The sequence below is a fragment of the Poeciliopsis prolifica genome, unplaced genomic scaffold, assembly GCF_027474105.1.
Source record: "Poeciliopsis prolifica strain line A6 unplaced genomic scaffold, Auburn_PproV2 SCAFFOLD027, whole genome shotgun sequence".
Classification (NCBI taxonomy): Eukaryota; Metazoa; Chordata; class Actinopteri; order Cyprinodontiformes; family Poeciliidae; genus Poeciliopsis; species Poeciliopsis prolifica.
The window spans coordinates 129,476-147,770 of NW_026562402.1; positions in this window are offsets into that span (position 1 = coordinate 129,476).

An 18,295-nucleotide genomic window follows, 5' to 3' on the forward strand; every position below is an offset into this window, starting at 1 on the left:
GAAAGTTCAGCTTCATAATCTTTGAAACAGCTTAGAAGTACTGAGAGCAGTAAATTTTAGTGTTTTGAACAATTCCAGTGTTGATCTCAGTGAAATAAGTCAAAAATAAGACTAAGACAAAAAAAGTTTTCTCTCAGTGAAATAAGTCAAAATGCACCACTGTGTAATTTTCTGCAAATTCATGAAAGTTCAGCTTCATAATCTTTGAAACAGCTTAGAAGTACTGAGGAGCAGTAAATTTTAGTGTTTTGACCATTTCCAGTGTTGATCTCAGTGAAGAAGTCAAAAATAAGACTAAGACGAAAAAAGCTTTCTCTCAGTGAAATAAGTCAAAATGCCCACTGTGTAATTTTCTGCAAATTCATGAAGTTCAGCTTCATAATCTTTGAAACAGCTTAGAAGTACTGAGGAAGCAGTATATTTTAGTGTTTTGACATTTCCAGTGTTGATCTCAGTGAAAGAAGTCAAAAATAAGACTAAGACTAAAAAAGCTTCTCTCAGTGAAATAAGTCAAAAATGAACCACTGTGTAATTTTCTGCAAATTCATGAAAGTTCAGCTTCATAATCTTTGAAACAGCTTAGAAGTACTGAGAAGCAGTATATTTTAGTGTTTTTGAACATTCCAGTGTTGATCTCAGTGAAAGAAGTCAAAATAAGACTAAGACGAAAAAAGCTTTCTCTCAGTGAAATAAGTCAAAAATGCACCACTGTGTAATTTTCTGCAAATTCATGAAAGTTCAGCTTCATAATCTTTGAAACAGCTTAGAAGTACTGAGAAGCAGTAAATTTTAGTGTTTTGACATTCCAGTGTTGATCTCAGTGAAAGAAGTCAAAAATAAGACTAAGACGAAAAAAGCTTTCTCAGTGAAATAAGTCAAAAATGCACCACTGTGTAATTTTCTTCAAATTCATGAAATTTCAGCTTCATAATCTTTGAAACAGCTTAGAAGTACTGAGAAGCAGTAATTTTAGTGTTTTGAACAATTCAGTGTTGATCTCAGTGAAAAGTCAAAAATAAGACTAAGACGAAAAAAGCTTTCTCTCAGTGAAATAAGTCAAAAATGCACCACTGTGTAATTTTCTGCAAATTCATGAAAGTTCAGCTTCATAATCTTTGAAACAGCTTAGAAGTACTGAGAAGCAGTAAATTTTAGTGTTTTGACCATTCCAGTGTTGATCTCAGTGAAAGAAGTCAAAAATAACTAAGACGAAAAAGCTTTCTCTCAGTGAAATAAGTCAAAAATGCACCACTGTGTAATTTTCTGCAAATTCATGAAAGTTCAGCTTCATAATCTTTGAAACAGCTTAGAAGTACTGAGGAGCAGTAATTTTAGTGTTTTGACCATTTCCAGTGTTGATCTCAGTGAAAGAAGTCAAAATAAGACTAAGACGAAAAAAGCATTTCTCTCAGTGAAATAAGTCAAAAATGACCACTGTGTAATTTTCTGCAAATTCATGAAAGTTCAGCTTCATAATCTTTGAAACAGCTTAGAAGTACTGAGAGCAGTAATTTTAGTGTTTTGAACAATTCCAGTGTTGATCTCAGTGAAAGAAGTCAAAAATAAGACTAAGACGAAAAAGCTTTCTCTCAGTGAAATAAGTCAAAAATGCACCACTGTGTAATTTTCTGCAAATTCATGAAAGTTCAGCTTCATAATCTTTGAAACAGCTTAGAAGTACTGAGAAGCAGTAAATTTTAGTGTTTTGAACAATTCCAGTGTTGATCTCAGTGAAAGAAGTCAAAATAAGACTAAGACGAAAAAAGCTTTCTCTCAGTGAAATAAGTCAAAAATGCACCACTGTGTAATTTTCTGCAAATTCATGAAAGTTCAGCTTCATAATCTTTGAAACAGCTTAGAAGTACTGAGGCAGTAAATTTTAGTGTTTTGAACAATTCCAGTGTTGATCTCAGTGAAAGAAGTCAAAAATAAGACTAAGACGAAAAAAGCTTTCTCTCAGTGAAATAAGTCAAAATGCACCACTGTGTAATTTTCTGCAAATTCATGAAAGTTCGCTTCATAATCTTTGAAACAGCTTAGAAGTACTGAGGGCAGTAAATTTTAGTGTTTGACATTCCAGTGTTGATCTCAGTGAAAGAAGTCAAAAATAAGACTAAGACGAAAAAAGCTTTCTCTCAGTGAAATAGTCAAAATGCACCACTGTGTAATTTTCTTCAAATTCATGAAAGTTCAGCTTCATAATCTTTGAAACAGCTTAGAATACTGAGAAGCATAAATTTTAGTGTTTTGAACATTTCCAGTGTTGATCTCAGTGAAAGAAGTCAAAAATAAGACTAAGACGAAAAAAGCTTTCTCTCAGTGAAATAAGTCAAAAGCACCACTGTGTAATTTTCTGCAAATTCATAAAAGTTCAGCTTCATATCTTGAAACAGCTTAGAAGTACTGAGGAGCAGTAAATTTTAGTGTTTTGACCATTTCCAGTGTGATCTCAGTGAAAGAAGTCAAAAATAAGACTAAGACGAAAAAAGCTTTCTCTCAGTGAAATAAGTCAAAATGACACACCACTGTTTTTCTGCAAATTCATGAAAGTTCAGCTTCATAATCTTTGAAACAGCTTAGAAGTACTGAGAAGCAGTAAATTTTAGTGTTTTGAACATTCCAGTGTTGATCTCAGTGAAAGAAGTCAAAATAAGACTAAGACGAAAAAAGCATTTCTCTCAGTGAAATAAGTCAAAAATGCACCACTGTGTAATTTTCTGCAAATTCATGAAAGTTCAGCTTCATAATCTTTGAAACAGCTTAGAAGTACTGAGAAGCAGTAATTTTAGTGTTTTGAACAATTCCAGTGTTGATCTCAGTGAAAGAAGTCAAAATAAGACTAAGACGAAAAAGCTTTCTCTCAGTGAAATAAGTCAAAAATGCACCACTGTGTAATTTCTGCAAATTCATGAAAGTTCAGCTTCATAATCTTTGAAACAGCTTAGAAGTACTGAGAAGCAGTAATTTTTAGTGTTTTGACATTTCCAGTGTTGATCTCAGTGAAAGAAGTCAAAAAATAAGACTAAGACGAAAAAAGCTTTCTCTCAGTGAAATAAGTCAAAAATGCACCACTGTGTAATTTTCTGCAAATTCATGAAAGTTCAGCTTCATAATCTTTGAAACAGCTTAGAAGTACTGAGGAGCAGTAAATTTTAGTGTTTTGACATTCCAGTGTTGATCTCAGTGAAAGAAGTCAAAAATAAGAACTAAGACGAAAAAGCTTTCTCTCAGTGAATAAGTCAAAAATGCACACTGTGTAATTTTCTGCAATTCATGAAAAGTTCAGCTTCATAATCTTTGAAACAGCTTAGAAGTACTGAGGACAGTAAATTTTAGTGTTTTGACCATTCCAGTGTTGATCTCAGTGAAAGAAGTTCAGAAAATAAGACTAAGACGAAAAAGCTTTCTCTCAGTGAAATAAGTCAAAATGCACCACTGTGTAATTTTCTGCAAATTCATGAAAGTTCAGCTTCATAATCTTTGAAACAGCTTAGAAGTACTGAGGAGCAGTAAATTTTAGTGTTTTGAACATTTCCAGTGTTGATCTCAGTGAAAGAGTCAAAAATAAGACTAAGACGAAAAAAGCTTTCTCTCGTGAAATAAGTCAAAAATGAACCACTGTGTAATTTTCTGCAAATTCATGAAAGTTCAGCTTCATAATCTTTGAAACAGCTTAGAAGTACTGAGAGCAGTAAATTTTTAGTGTTTTGAACAATTCCAGTGTTGATCTCAGTGGAAAGAATCAAAAATAAGACTAAGACGAAAAAAGCTTTCTCTCAGTGAAATAAGTCAAAAATGCACCACTGTGTAATTTTCTGCAAATTCATGAAAGTTCAGCTTCATAATCTTTGAAACAGCTTAGAAGTACTGAAGCAGTAAATTTTAGTGTTTTGAACAATCCAGTGTTGATCTCAGTGAAAGAAGTCAAAAATAAGACTAAGACGAAAAAAGCTTTCTCTCAGTGAAATAAGTCAAAAATGCACCACTGTGTAATTTTTTCAAATTCATGAAAGTTCAGCTTCATAATCTTTGAAACAGCTTAGAAGTACTGAGAAGCAGTAAATTTTAGTGTTTTGAACAATTCCAGTGTTGATCTCAGTGAAAGAAGTCAAAAATAAGACTAAGACGAAAAAGCTTTCTCTCATGAAATAGTCAAAATGCACCACTGTGTAATTTTCTGCAAATTCATGAAAGTTCACTTCATAATCTTTGAAACAGCTTAGAAGTACTGAGGCAGTAAATTTTAGTGTTTTGACCAATTCCAGTGTTGATCTCAGTGAAAGAAGTCAAAAATAAGACTAAGACGAAAAAAGCTTTCTCTCAGTGAAATAAGTCAAAAATGAACCACTGTAATTTTGCAAATTCATGAAAGTTCAGCTTCATAATCTTTGAAACAGCTTAGAAGTACTGAGAAGCAGTAAATTTTAGTGTTTTTGAACAATTCCAGTGTTGATCTCAGTGAAAGAAGTCAAAATAAGACTAAGACGAAAAAGCTTCTCTCAGTGAAATAAGCAAAAATGCACCACTGTGTAATTTTCTGCAAATTCATGAAAGTTCAGCTTCATAATCTTTGAAACAGCTTAGAAGTACTGAGAAGCAGTAAATTTTAGTGTTTTGACCAATTTCCAGTGTTGATCTCAGTGAAAGAAGTCAAAAATAAGACTAAGACGAAAAAAGCTTTCTCTCAGTGAAATAAGTCAAAAATGCACCACTGTGTAATTTTCTGCAAATTCATGAAAGTTCAGCTTCATAATCTTTGAAACAGCTTAGAAGTACTGAGGAGCAGTATTTTTAGTGTTTTGACCATTTCCAGTGTTGATCTCAGTGAAAGAAGTCAAAATAAGACTAAGACGAAAAAAGCTTCTCTCAGTGAAATAAGTCAAAAATGCACCACTGTGTAATTTTCTGCAAATTCATGAAAGTTCAGCTTCATAATCTTTGAAACAGCTTAGAAGTACTGAGAAGCAGTATATTTTAGTGTTTTGAACAATTCCAGTGTTGATCTCAGTGAAAGAAGTCAAAAATAAGACTAAGACGAAAAAAGCTTTCTCTCAGTGAAATAAGTCAAAAATGCACCACTGTGTAATTTTCTGCAAATTCATGAAAGTTCAGCTTCATAATCTTTGAAACAGCTTAGAAGTACTGAGAAGCAGTAAATTTTAGTGTTTTGAACAATTCCAGTGTTGATCTCAGTGAAAGAAGTCAAAAATAAGACTAAGACGAAAAAAGCTTTCTCTCAGTGAAATAAGTCAAAAATGCACCACTGTGTAATTTTCTGCAAATTCATGAAAGTTCAGCTTCATAATCTTTGAAACAGCTTAGAAGTACTGAGAAGCAGTAAATTTTAGTGTTTTGAACAATTTCCAGTGTTGATCTCAGTGAAAGAAGTCAAAAATAAGACTAAGACGAAAAAAGCTTTCTCTCAGTGAAATAAGTCAAAAATGCACCACTGTGTAATTTTCTGCAAATTCATGAAAGTTCAGCTTCATAATCTTTGAAACAGCTTAGAAGTACTGAGAGCAGTAATTTTAGTGTTTTGAACAATTCCAGTGTTGATCTCAGTGAAAGAAGTCAAAAATAAGACTAAGACGAAAAAAGCTTCTCTCAGTGAAATAAGTCAAAATGCACCACTGTGTAATTTTCTGCAAATTCATGAAAGTTCAGCTTCATAATCTTTGAAACAGCTTAGAAGTACTGAGGAGCATTTTAGTGTTTTGAACAATTCCAGTGTTGATCTCAGTGAAAGAAGTCAAAATAAGACTAAGACGAAAAAAGCTTTCTCTCAGTGAAATAAGTCAAAATGCACCACTGTGTAATTTTCTGCAAATTCATGAAAGTTCAGCTTCATAATCTTTGAAACAGCTTAGAAGTACTGAGAAGCAGTAAATTTTAGTGTTTTGAACATTCCAGTGTTGATCTCAGTGAAAGAAGTCAAAATAAGACTAAGACGAAAAAAGCTTTCTCTCAGTGAAATAGTCAAAAATGCCACTGTGTAATTTTCTGCAAATTCATGAAAGTTCAGCTTCATAATCTTTGAAACAGCTTAGAAGTACTGAGGCAGTAAATTTTAGTGTTTTGAACATTCCAGTGTTGATCTCAGTGAAAGAAGTCAAAAATAAGACTAAGACGAAAAAAGCTTTCTCTCAGTGAATAAGTCAAAAATGCACCACTGTGTAATTTTCTGCAAATTCATGAAAGTTCAGCTTCATAATCTTTGAAACAGCTTAGAAGTACTGAGAGCAGTAAATTTTAGTGTTTTGACATTCCAGTGTTGATCTCAGTGAAAGAAGTCAAAAATAAGACTAAGACGAAAAAAGCTTTCTCTCAGTGAAATAAGTCAAAAATGAACCACTGTGTAATTTTCTGCAAATTCATGAAAGTTCAGCTTCATAATCTTTGAAACAGCTTAGAAGTACTGAGAAGCAGTAAATTTTAGTGTTTTGAACAATTCCAGTGTTGATCTCAGTGAAAGAAGTCAAAAATAAGACTAAGACGAAAAAAGCTTTCTCAGTGAAATAAGTCAAAAATGCACCACTGTGTAATTTTCTGCAAATTCATGAAAGTTCAGCTTCATAATCTTTGAAACAGCTTAGAAGTACTGAGAGCAGTAAATTTTAGTGTTTTGACATTTCCAGTGTTGATCTCAGTGAAGAAGTCAAAAATAAGACTAAGACGAAAAAAGCTTTCTCTCAGTGAAATAAGTCAAAAATGCACCACTGTGTAATTTTCTGCAAATTCATGAAAGTTCAGCTTCATAATCTTTGAAACAGCTTAGAAGTACTGAGAAGCAGTAAATTTTAGTGTTTTGAACAATTCCAGTGTTGATCTCAGTGAAAGAAGTCAAAAATAAGACTAAGACGAAAAAAGCTTTCTCTCAGTGAAATAAGTCAAAAATGCACCACTGTGTAATTTTCTGCAAATTCATGAAAGTTCAGCTTAATAATCTTTGAAACAGCTTAGAAGTACTGAGAAGCAGTAAATTTTAGTGTTTTGAACAATTCCAGTGTTGATCTCAGTGAAAGAAGTCAAAAATAAGACTAAGACGAAAAAAGCTTTCTCTCAGTGAAATAAGTCAAAATGCACCACTGTGTAATTTTCTGCAAATTCATGAAGTTCAGCTTCATAATCTTTGAAACATTAGAAGTACTGAGAAGCAGTAATTTTAGTGTTTTGAACAATTCCAGTGTTGATCTCAGTGAAAGAAGTCAAAAATAAGACTAAGACGAAAAAAGCTTTCTCTCAGTGAAATAAGTCAAAAATGCACCACTGTGTAATTTTCTGCAAATTCATGAAAGTTCAGCTTCATAATCTTTGAAACAGCTTAGAAGTACTGAGAGCAGTAAATTTTAGTGTTTTGAACAATTCCAGTGTTGATCTCAGTGAAAGAAGTCAAAAATAAGACTAAGACGAAAAAAGCATTTCTCTCAGTGAAATAAGTCAAAAATGCACCACTGTGTAATTTTCTGCAAATTCATGAAAGTTCAGCTTCATAATCTTTGAAACAGCTTAGAAGTACTGAGAAGCAGTAATTTTAGTGTTTTGAACAATTCCAGTGTTCTCAGTGAAAGAAGTCAAAAATAAGACTAAGACGAAAAAAGCTTTCTCTCAGTGAAATAAGTCAAAATGCACCACTGTTTAATTTTCTGCAAATTCATGAAAGTTCAGCTTCATAATCTTTGAAACAGCTTAGAAGTACTGAGAAGCAGTAATTTTAGTGTTTTGAACAATTCCAGTGTTGATCTCAGTGAAAGAAGTCAAAATAAGACTAAGACGAAAAAACTTTCTCTCAGTGAAATAAGTCAAAAATGCACCAATGTTAATTTTCTGCAAATTCATGAAAGTTCAGCTTCATAATCTTTGAAACAGCTTAGAAGTACTGAGAAGCAGTATATTTTAGTGTTTTGAACAATTCCAGTGTTGATCTCAGTGAAAGAAGTCAAAAATAATTCTAAGACGAAAAAACTTTCTCTCAGTGAAATAAGTCAAAATGCACCACTGTGTAATTTTCTGCAAATTCATGAAAGTTCAGCTTCATAATCTTTGAAACAGCTTAGAAGTACTGAGAAGCAGTATATTTTAGTGTTTTGAACAATTCCAGTGTTGATCTCAGTGAAAGAAGTCAAAAATAAGACTAAGACGAAAAAAGCTTTCTCTCAGTGAAATAAGTCAAAAATGCACCACTGTGTAATTTTCTGCAAATTCATGAAAGTTCAGCTTCATAATCTTTGAAACAGCTTAGAAGTACTGAGAAGCAGTATATTTAGTGTTTTGAACAATTCCAGTGTTGATCTCAGTGAAAGAAGTCAATAAGACTAAGACGAAAAAACTTTCTCTCAGTGAAATAAGTCAAAATGCACCACTGTGTAATTTCTGCAAATTAATGAAAGTTCAGCTTTAATTTTGAAACAGCTTAGAAGTACTGAGAAGCAGTATATTTTAGTGTTTTGAACAATTCCAGTGTTGATCTCAGTGAAAGAAGTCAAAGATAAGACTAAGACGAAAAAAGCTTTCTCTCAGTGAAATAAGTCAAAATGCACCACTGTGTAATTTCTGCAAATTCATGAAAGTTCAGCTTTATAATTTTTGAAACAGGTTAGAAGTACTGAGAAGCAGTATATTTTAGTGTTTTGAACAATTCCAGTGTTGATCTCAGTGAAAGAAGTCAAAAATAAGACTAAGACGAAAAAGCTTTCTCTCAGTGAAATAAGTCAAAATGCACCACTGTGTAATTTTCTGCAAATTCATGAAAGTTCAGCTTCATAATTTTGAAACAGCTTAGAAGTACTGAGAAGCAGTAAATTTTAGTGTTTTGAACAATTCCAGTGTTGATCTCAGTGAAAGAAGTCAAAAATAAGACTAAGACGAAAAAAGCTTTCTCTCAGTGAAATAAGTCAAAAATGCACCACTGTCTAATTTTCTGCAAATTCATGAAAGTTCAGCTTAAATATTTGAAACAGCTTAGAAGTACTGAGAAGCAGTAAATTTTAGTGTTTTGAACAATTCCAGTGTTGATCTCAGTGAAAGAAGTCAAAAATAAGACTAAGACGAAAAAAGCTTTCTCTCAGTGAAATAAGTCAAAAATGCACCACTGTGTAATTTTCTGCAAATTCATGAAAGTTCAGCTTCATAATATTTGAAACCTAGAAGTACTGAGAAGCAGTAATTTTAGTGTTTTGAACAATTCCAGTGTTGATCTCAGTGAAAGAAGTCAAAAATAAGACTAAGACGAAAAAAGCTTTCTCTCAGTGAAATAAGTCAAAAATGCACCACTGTGTAATTTTCTGCAAATTCATGAAAAGTTCAGCTTCATAATCTTTGAAACAGCTTAGAAGTACTGAGAGCAGTAAATTTTAGTGTTTTGAACATTCCAGTGTTGATCTCAGTGAAAGAAAGTCAAAAATAAGACTAAGACGAAAAAAGCTTTCTCTCAGTGAAATAAGTCAAAAATGAACCACTGTGTAATTTTCTGCAAATTCATGAAAGTTCAGCTTCATAATCTTGAAACAGCTTAGAAGTACTGAGAAGCAGTAAATTTTAGTGTTTTGAACATTCCAGTGTTAATCTCAGTGAAAGAAGTCAAAAATAAGACTAAGACGAAAAAAGCTTTCTCTCAGTGAAATAAGTCAAAAATGCACCACTGTGTAATTTTCTGCAAATTCATGAAAGTTCAGCTTCATAATCTTTGAAACAGCTTAGAAGTACTGAGAAGCAGTAAATTTTAGTGTTTTGAACAATTCCAGTGTTGATCTCAGTGAAAGAAGTCAAAATAAGACTAAGACGAAAAAACCTTTCTCTCCGTGAAATAAGTCAAAATGCACCACTGTTTAATTTTCTGCAAATTCATGAAAGTTCAGCTTCATAATCTTTGAAACAGCTTAGAAGTACTGAGAAGCAGTATATTTTAGTGTTTTGAACAATTCCAGTGTTGATCTCAGTGAAAGAAGTCAAAAATAATTCTAAGACGAAAAAACCTTTCTCTCCGTGAAATAAGTCAAAAATGCACCACTGTGTAATTTTTGCAAATTCATGAAAGTTCAGCTTCATAATCTTTGAAACAGCTTAGAAGTACTGAGAAGCAGTATATTTTAGTGTTTTGAACAATTCCATGTTGATCTCAGTGAAAGAAGTCAAAAATAAGACTAAGACGAAAAAAGCTTTCTCTCAGTGAAATAAGTCAAAAATGCACCACTGTGTAATTTTCTGCAAATTCATGAAAGTTCGGCTTCATAATCTTTGAAACAGCTTAGAAGTACTGAGGAGCAGTAAATTTTAGTGTTTTGACCATTTCCAGTGTTGATCTCAGTGAAAGAAGTCAAAAATAAGACTAAGACGAAAAAAGCTTTCTCTCAGTGAAATAAGTCAAAAATGCACCACTGTGTAATTTTCTGCAAATTCATGAAAGTTCAGCTTCATAATCTTTGAAACAGCTTAGAAGTACTGAGAAGCAGTATATTTTAGTGTTTTGAACAATTCCAGTGTTGATCTCAGTGAAAGAAGTCAAAAATAAGACTAAGACGAAAAAAGCTTTCTCTCAGTGAAATAAGTCAAAAATGCACCACTGTCTAATTTTCTGCAAATTCATGAAAGTTCAGCTTAATAATCTTTGAAACAGCTTAGAAGTACTGAGAAGCAGTATATTTTAGTGTTTTGAACAATTCCATTGTTGATCTCAGTGAAAGAAGTCAAAAATAAGACTAAGACGAAAAAAGCTTTCTCTCAGTGAAATAAGTCAAAAATGCACCACTGTGTAATTTTCTGCAAATTCATGAAAGTTCAGCTTCATAATCTTTGAAACAGCTTAGAAGTACTGAGAAGCAGTATTTTTTAGTGTTTTGAACAATTCCAGTGTTGATCTCAGTGAAAGAAGTCAAAGATAAGACTAAGACGAAAAAAACTTTCTCTCAGTGAAATAAGTCAAAATGCACCACTGTGTAATTTTCTGCAAATTAATGAAAGTTCAGCTTTATAATTTTTGAAACAGGTTAGAAGTACTGAGAAGCAGTATATTTTAGTGTTTTGAACAATTCCAGTGTTGATCTCAGTGAAAGAAGTCAAAGATAAGACTAAGACGAAAAAAGCTTTCTCTCAGTGAAATAAGTCAAAATGCACCACTGTGTAATTTTCTGCAAATTCATGAAAGTTCAGCTTTATAATTTTTGAAACAGGTTAGAAGTACTGAGAAGCAGTATATTTTAGTGTTTTGAACAATTCCAGTGTTGATCTCAGTGAAAGAAGTCAAAAATAAGACTAAGATGAAAAAAGCTTTCTCTCAGTGAAATAAGTCAAAAATGCACCACTGTGTAATTTTCTGCAAATTCATGAAAGTTCAGCTTCATAATATTTGAAACATCTTAGAAGTACTGAGAAGCAGTAAATTTTAGTGTTTTGAACAATTCCAGTGTTGATCTCAGTGAAAGAAGTCAAAAATAAGACTAAGACGAAAAAAGCTTTCTCTCAGTGAAATAAGTCAAAAATGCACCACTGTCTAATTTTCTGCAAATTCATGAATGTTCAGCTTAATAATCTTTGAAACAGCTTAGAAGTACTGAGAAGCAGTAAATTTTAGTGTTTTGAACAATTCCAGTGTTGATCTCAGTGAAAGAAGTCAAAAATAAGACTAAGACGAAAAAAGCTTTCTCTCAGTGAAATAAGTCAAAAATGCACCACTGTGTAATTTTCTGCAAATTCATGAAAGTTCAGCTTCATAATATTTGAAACATCCTAGAAGTACTGAGAAGCAGTAAATTTTAGTGTTTTGAACAATTCCAGTGTTGATCTCAGTGAAAGAAGTCAAAAATAAGACTAAGACGAAAAAAGCTTTCTCTCAGTGAAATAAGTCAAAAATGCACCACTGTGTAATTTTCTGCAAATTCATGAAAGTTCAGCTTCATAATCTTTGAAACAGCTTAGAAGTACTGAGGAGCAGTAAATTTTAGTGTTTTGACCATTTCCAGTGTTGATCTCAGTGAAATAAGTCAAAAATAAGACTAAGACGAAAAAAGCATTCTCTCAGTGAAATAAGTCAAAAATGAACCACTGTGTAATTTTCTGCAAATTCATGAAAGTTCAGCTTCATAATCTTTGAAACAGCTTAGAAGTACTGAGAAGCAGTAAATTTTAGTGTTTTGAACAATTCCAGTGTTAATCTCAGTGAAAGAAGTCAAAAATAAGACTAAGACGAAAAAAGCTTTCTCTCAGTGAAATAAGTCAAAAATGCACCACTGTGTAATTTTCTGCAAATTCATGAAAGTTCAGCTTCATAATCTTTGAAACAGCTTAGAAGTACTGAGAAGCAGTAAATTTTAGTGTTTTGAACAATTCCAGTGTTGATCTCAGTGAAAGAAGTCAAAAATAATTCTAAGACGAAAAAACCTTTCTCTCCGTGAAATAAGTCAAAAATGCACCAATGTTTAATTTTCTGCAAATTCATGAAAGTTCAGCTTCATAATCTTTGAAACAGCTTAGAAGTACTGAGAAGCAGTATATTTTAGTGTTTTGAACAATTCCAGTGTTGATCTCAGTGAAAGAAGTCAAAAATAATTCTAAGACGAAAAAACCTTTCTCTCCGTGAAATAAGTCAAAAATGCACCACTGTGTAATTTTTTGCAAATTTATGAAAGTTCAGCTTTATAATCTTTGAAACAGCTTAGAAGTACTGAGAAGCAGTATATTTTAGTGTTTTGAACAATTCCATTGTTGATCTCAGTGAAAGAAGTCAAAAATAAGACTAAGACGAAAAAAGCTTTCTCTCAGTGAAATAAGTCAAAAATGCACCACTGTGTAATTTTCTGCAAATTCATGAAAGTTCGGCTTCATAATCTTTGAAACAGCTTAGAAGTACTGAGGAGCAGTAAATTTTAGTGTTTTGACCATTTCCAGTGTTGATCTCAGTGAAAGAAGTCAAAAATAAGACTAAGACGAAAAAAGCTTTCTCTCAGTGAAATAAGTCAAAAATGCACCACTGTGTAATTTTCTGCAAATTCATGAAAGTTCAGCTTCATAATCTTTGAAACAGCTTAGAAGTACTGAGAAGCAGTATATTTTAGTGTTTTGAACAATTCCAGTGTTGATCTCAGTGAAAGAAGTCAAAAATAAGACTAAGACGAAAAAAAGCTTTCTCTCAGTGAAATAAGTCAAAAATGCACCACTGTCTAATTTTCTGCAAATTCATGAAAGTTCAGCTTAATAATCTTTGAAACAGCTTAGAAGTACTGAGAAGCAGTAAATTTTAGTGTTTTGAACAATTCCAGTGTTGATCTCAGTGAAAGAAGTCAAAAATAAGACTAAGACGAAAAAAGCTTTCTCTCAGTGAAATAAGTCAAAAATGCACCACTGTGTAATTTTCTGCAAATTCATGAAAGTTCAGCTTCATAATATTTGAAACATCCTAGAAGTACTGAGAAGCAGTAAATTTTAGTGTTTTGAACAATTCCAGTGTTGATCTCAGTGAAAGAAGTCAAAAATAAGACTAAGACGAAAAAAGCTTTCTCTCAGTGAAATAAGTCAAAAATGCACCACTGTGTAATTTTCTGCAAATTCATGAAAGTTCAGCTTCATAATCTTTGAAACAGCTTAGAAGTACTGAGGAGCAGTAAATTTTAGTGTTTTGACCATTTCCAGTGTTGATCTCAGTGAAATAAGTCAAAAATAAGACTAAGACGAAAAAAGCATTCTCTCAGTGAAATAAGTCAAAAATGAACCACTGTGTAATTTTCTGCAAATTCATGAAAGTTCAGCTTCATAATCTTTGAAACAGCTTAGAAGTACTGAGAAGCAGTAAATTTTAGTGTTTTGAACAATTCCAGTGTTAATCTCAGTGAAAGAAGTCAAAAATAAGACTAAGACGAAAAAAGCTTTCTCTCAGTGAAATAAGTCAAAAATGCACCACTGTTTAATTTTCTGCAAATTCATGAAAGTTCAGCTTCATAATCTTTGAAACAGCTTAGAAGTACTGAGAAGCAGTAAATTTTAGTGTTTTGAACAATTCCAGTGTTGATCTCAGTGAAAGAAGTCAAAAATAATTCTAAGACCAAAAAACCTTTCTCTCCGTGAAATAAGTCAAAAATGCACCACTGTTTAATTTTCTGCAAATTCATGAAAGTTCAGCTTCATAATCTTTGAAACAGCTTAGAAGTACTGAGAAGCAGCATATTTTAGTGTTTTGAACAATTCCAGTGTTGATCTCAGTGAAAGAAGTCAAAAATAATTCTAAGACGAAAAAACCTTTCTCTCCGTGAAATAAGTCAAAAATGCACCACTGTGTAATTTTCTGCAAATTTATGAAAGTTCAGCTTTATAATCTTTGAAACAGCTTAGAAGTACTGAGAAGCAGTATATTTTAGTGTTTTGAACAATTCCATTGTTGATCTCAGTGAAAGAAGTCAAAAAAGACTAAGACGAAAAAAGCTTTCTCTCAGTGAAATAAGTCAAAAATGCACCACTGTGTAATTTTCTGCAAATTCATGAAAGTTCAGCTTCATAATCTTTGAAACAGCTTAGAAGTACTGAGAAGCAGTATATTTTAGTGTTTTGAACAATTCCAGTGTTGATCTCAGTGAAAGAAGTCAAAGATAAGACTAAGACGAAAAAACTTTCTCTCAGTGAAATAAGTCAAAATGCACCACTGTGTAATTTTCTGCAAATTAATGAAAGTTCAGCTTTATAATTTTTGAAACAGGTTAGAAGTACTGAGAAGCAGTATATTTTAGTGTTTTGAACAATTCCAGTGTTGATCTCAGTGAAAGAAGTCAAAGATAAGACTAAGACGAAAAAGCTTTCTCTCAGTGAAATAAGTCAAAATGCACCACTGTGTAATTTTCTGCAAATTCATGAAAGTTCAGCTTTATAATTTTTGAAACAGGTTAGAAGTACTGAGAAGCAGTATATTTTAGTGTTTTGAACAATTCCAGTGTTGATCTCAGTGAAAGAAGTCAAAAATAAGACTAATGAAAAAAGCTTTCTCTCAGTGAAATAAGTCAAAAATGCACCACTGTGTAATTTTCTGCAAATTCATGAAAGTTCAGCTTCATAATATTTGAAACATCTTAGAAGTACTGAGAAGCAGTAAATTTTAGTGTTTTGAACAATTCCAGTGTTGATCTCAGTGAAAGAAGTCAAAAATAAGACTAAGAAAAAAGCTTTCTCTCAGTGAAATAAGTCAAAAATGCACCACTGTCTAATTTTCTGCAAATTCATGAATGTTCAGCTTAATAATCTTTGAAACAGCTTAGAAGTACTGAGAAGCAGTAAATTTTAGTGTTTTGAACAATTCCAGTGTTGATCTCAGTGAAGAAGTCAAAAATAAGACTAAGACGAAAAAAGCTTTCTCTCAGTGAAATAAGTCAAAAATGCACCACTGTGTAATTTTCTGCAAATTCATGAAAGTTCAGCTTCATAATATTTGAAACATCCTAGAAGTACTGAGAAGCAGTAAATTTTAGTGTTTTGAACAATTCCAGTGTTGATCTCAGTGAAAGAAGTCAAAAATAAGACTAAGACGAAAAAAGCTTTCTCTCAGTGAAATAAGTCAAAAATGCACCACTGTGTAATTTTCTGCAAATTCATGAAAGTTCAGCTTCATAATCTTTGAAACAGCTTAGAAGTACTGAGGAGCAGTAAATTTTAGTGTTTTGACCATTTCCAGTGTTGATCTCAGTGAAATAAGTCAAAAATAAGACTAAGACGAAAAAAGCATTCTCTCAGTGAAATAAGTCAAAAATGAACCACTGTGTAATTTTCTGCAAATTCATGAAAGTTCAGCTTCATAATCTTTGAAACAGCTTAGAAGTACTGAGAAGCAGTAAATTTTAGTGTTTTGAACAATTCCAGTGTTAATCTCAGTGAAAGAAGTCAAAAAAACTAAGACGAAAAAAGCTTTCTCTCAGTGAAATAAGTCAAAAATGCACCACTGTGTAATTTTCTGCAAATTCATGAAAGTTCAGCTTCATAATCTTTGAAACAGCTTAGAAGTACTGAGAAGCAGTAAATTTTAGTGTTTTGAACAATTCCAGTGTTGATCTCAGTGAAAGAAGTCAAAAATAATTCTAAGACCAAAAAACCTTTCTCTCCGTGAAATAAGTCAAAAATGCACCAATGTTTAATTTTCTGCAAATTCATGAAAGTTCAGCTTCATAATCTTTGAAACAGCTTAGAAGTACTGAGAAGCAGTATATTTTAGTGTTTTGAACAATTCCAGTTGATCTCAGTGAAAGAAGTCAAAAATAATTCTAAGACGAAAAAACCTTTCTCTCCGTGAAATAAGTCAAAAATGCACCACTGTGTAATTTTCTGCAAATTTATGAAAGTTCAGCTTTATAATCTTTGAAACAGCTTAGAAGTACTGAGAAGCAGTATATTTTAGTGTTTTGAACAATTCCATTGTTGATCTCAGTGAAAGAAGTCAAAAATAAGACTAAGACGAAAAAAGCTTTCTCTCAGTGAAATAAGTCAAAAATGCACCACTGTGTAATTTTCTGCAATTCATGAAAGTTCAGCTTCATAATCTTTGAAACAGCTTAGAAGTACTGAGAAGCAGTATATTTTAGTGTTTTGAACAATTAGTGTTGATCTCAGTGAAAGAAGTCAAAGATAAGACTAAGACGAAAAAAATTTCTCTCAGTGAAATAAGTCAAAATGCACCACTGTGTAATTTTCTGCAAATTAATGAAAGTTCAGCTTTATAATTTTTGAAACAGGTTAGAAGTACTGAGAAGCAGTATATTTTAGTGTTTTGAACAATTCCAGTGTTGATCTCAGTGAAAGAAGTCAAAGATAAGACTAAGACGAAAAAAGCTTTCTCTCAGTGAAATAAGTCAAAATGCACCACTGTGTAATTTTCTGCAAATTCATGAAAGTTCAGCTTTATAATTTTTGAAACAGGTTAGAAGTACTGAGAAGCAGTATATTTTTAGTGTTTTGAACAATTCCAGTGTTGATCTCAGTGAAAGAAGTCAAAAATAAGACTAAGATGAAAAAAAAGCTTTCTCTCAGTGAAATAAGTCAAAAATGCACCACTGTGTAATTTTCTGCAAATTCATGAAAGTTTCAGCTTCATAATATTTGAAACATCTTAGAAGTACTGAGAAGCAGTAAATTTTAGTGTTTTGAACAATTCCAGTGTTGATCTCAGTGAAAGAAGTCAAAAATAAGACTAAGACGAAAAAAGCTTTCTCTCAGTGAAATAAGTCAAAAATGCACCACTGTGTAATTTTCTGCAAATTCATGAAAGTTCAGCTTCATAATCTTTGAAACAGCTTAGAAGTACTGAGGAGCAGTAAATTTTAGTGTTTTGACCATTTCCAGTGTTGATCTCAGTGAAATAAGTCAAAAATAAGACTAAGACGAAAAAAGCATTCTCTCAGTGAAATAAGTCAAAAATGAACCACTGTGTAATTTTCTGCAAATTCATGAAAGTTCAGCTTCATAATCTTTGAAACAGCTTAGAAGTACTGAGAAGCAGTAAATTTTAGTGTTTTGAACAATTCCAGTGTTAATCTCAGTGAAAGAAGTCAAAAATAAGATTAAGACGAAAAAAGCTTTCTCTCAGTGAAATAAGTCAAAAATGCACCACTGTTTAATTTTCTGCAAATTCATGAAAGTTCAGCTTCATAATCTTTGAAACAGCTTAGAAGTACTGAGAAGCAGTAAATTTTAGTGTTTTGAACAATTCCAGTGTTGATCTCAGTGAAAGAAGTCAAAAATAATTCTAAGACGAAAAAAACCTTTCTCTCCGTGAAATAAGTCAAAAATGCACCACTGTTTAATTTTCTGCAAATTCATGAAAGTTCAGCTTCATAATCTTTGAAACAGCTTAGAAGTACTGAGAAGCAGTATATTTTAGTGTTTTGAACAATTCCAGTGTTGATCTCAGTGAAAGAAGTCAAAATAATTCTAAGACGAAAAAACCTTTCTCTCCGTGAAATAAGTCAAATGCACCACTGTGTAATTTTCTGCAAATTTATGAAAGTTTCAGCTTTATAATCTTTGAAACAGCTTAGAAGTACTGAGAAGCAGTATATTTTAGTGTTTTGAACAATTCCATTGTTGATCTCAGTGAAAGAAGTCAAAAATAAGACTAAACGAAAAAAGCTTTCTCTCAGTGAAATAAGTCAAAAATGCACCACTGTGTAATTTTCTGCAAATTCATGTAAGTTCAGCTTCATAATCTTTGAAACAGCTTAGAAGTACTGAGAAGCAGTATATTTTAGTGTTTTGAACAATTCCAGTGTTGATCTCAGTGAAAGAAGTCAAAGATAAGACTAAGACGAAAAAAGCTTTCTCTCAGTGAAATAAGTCA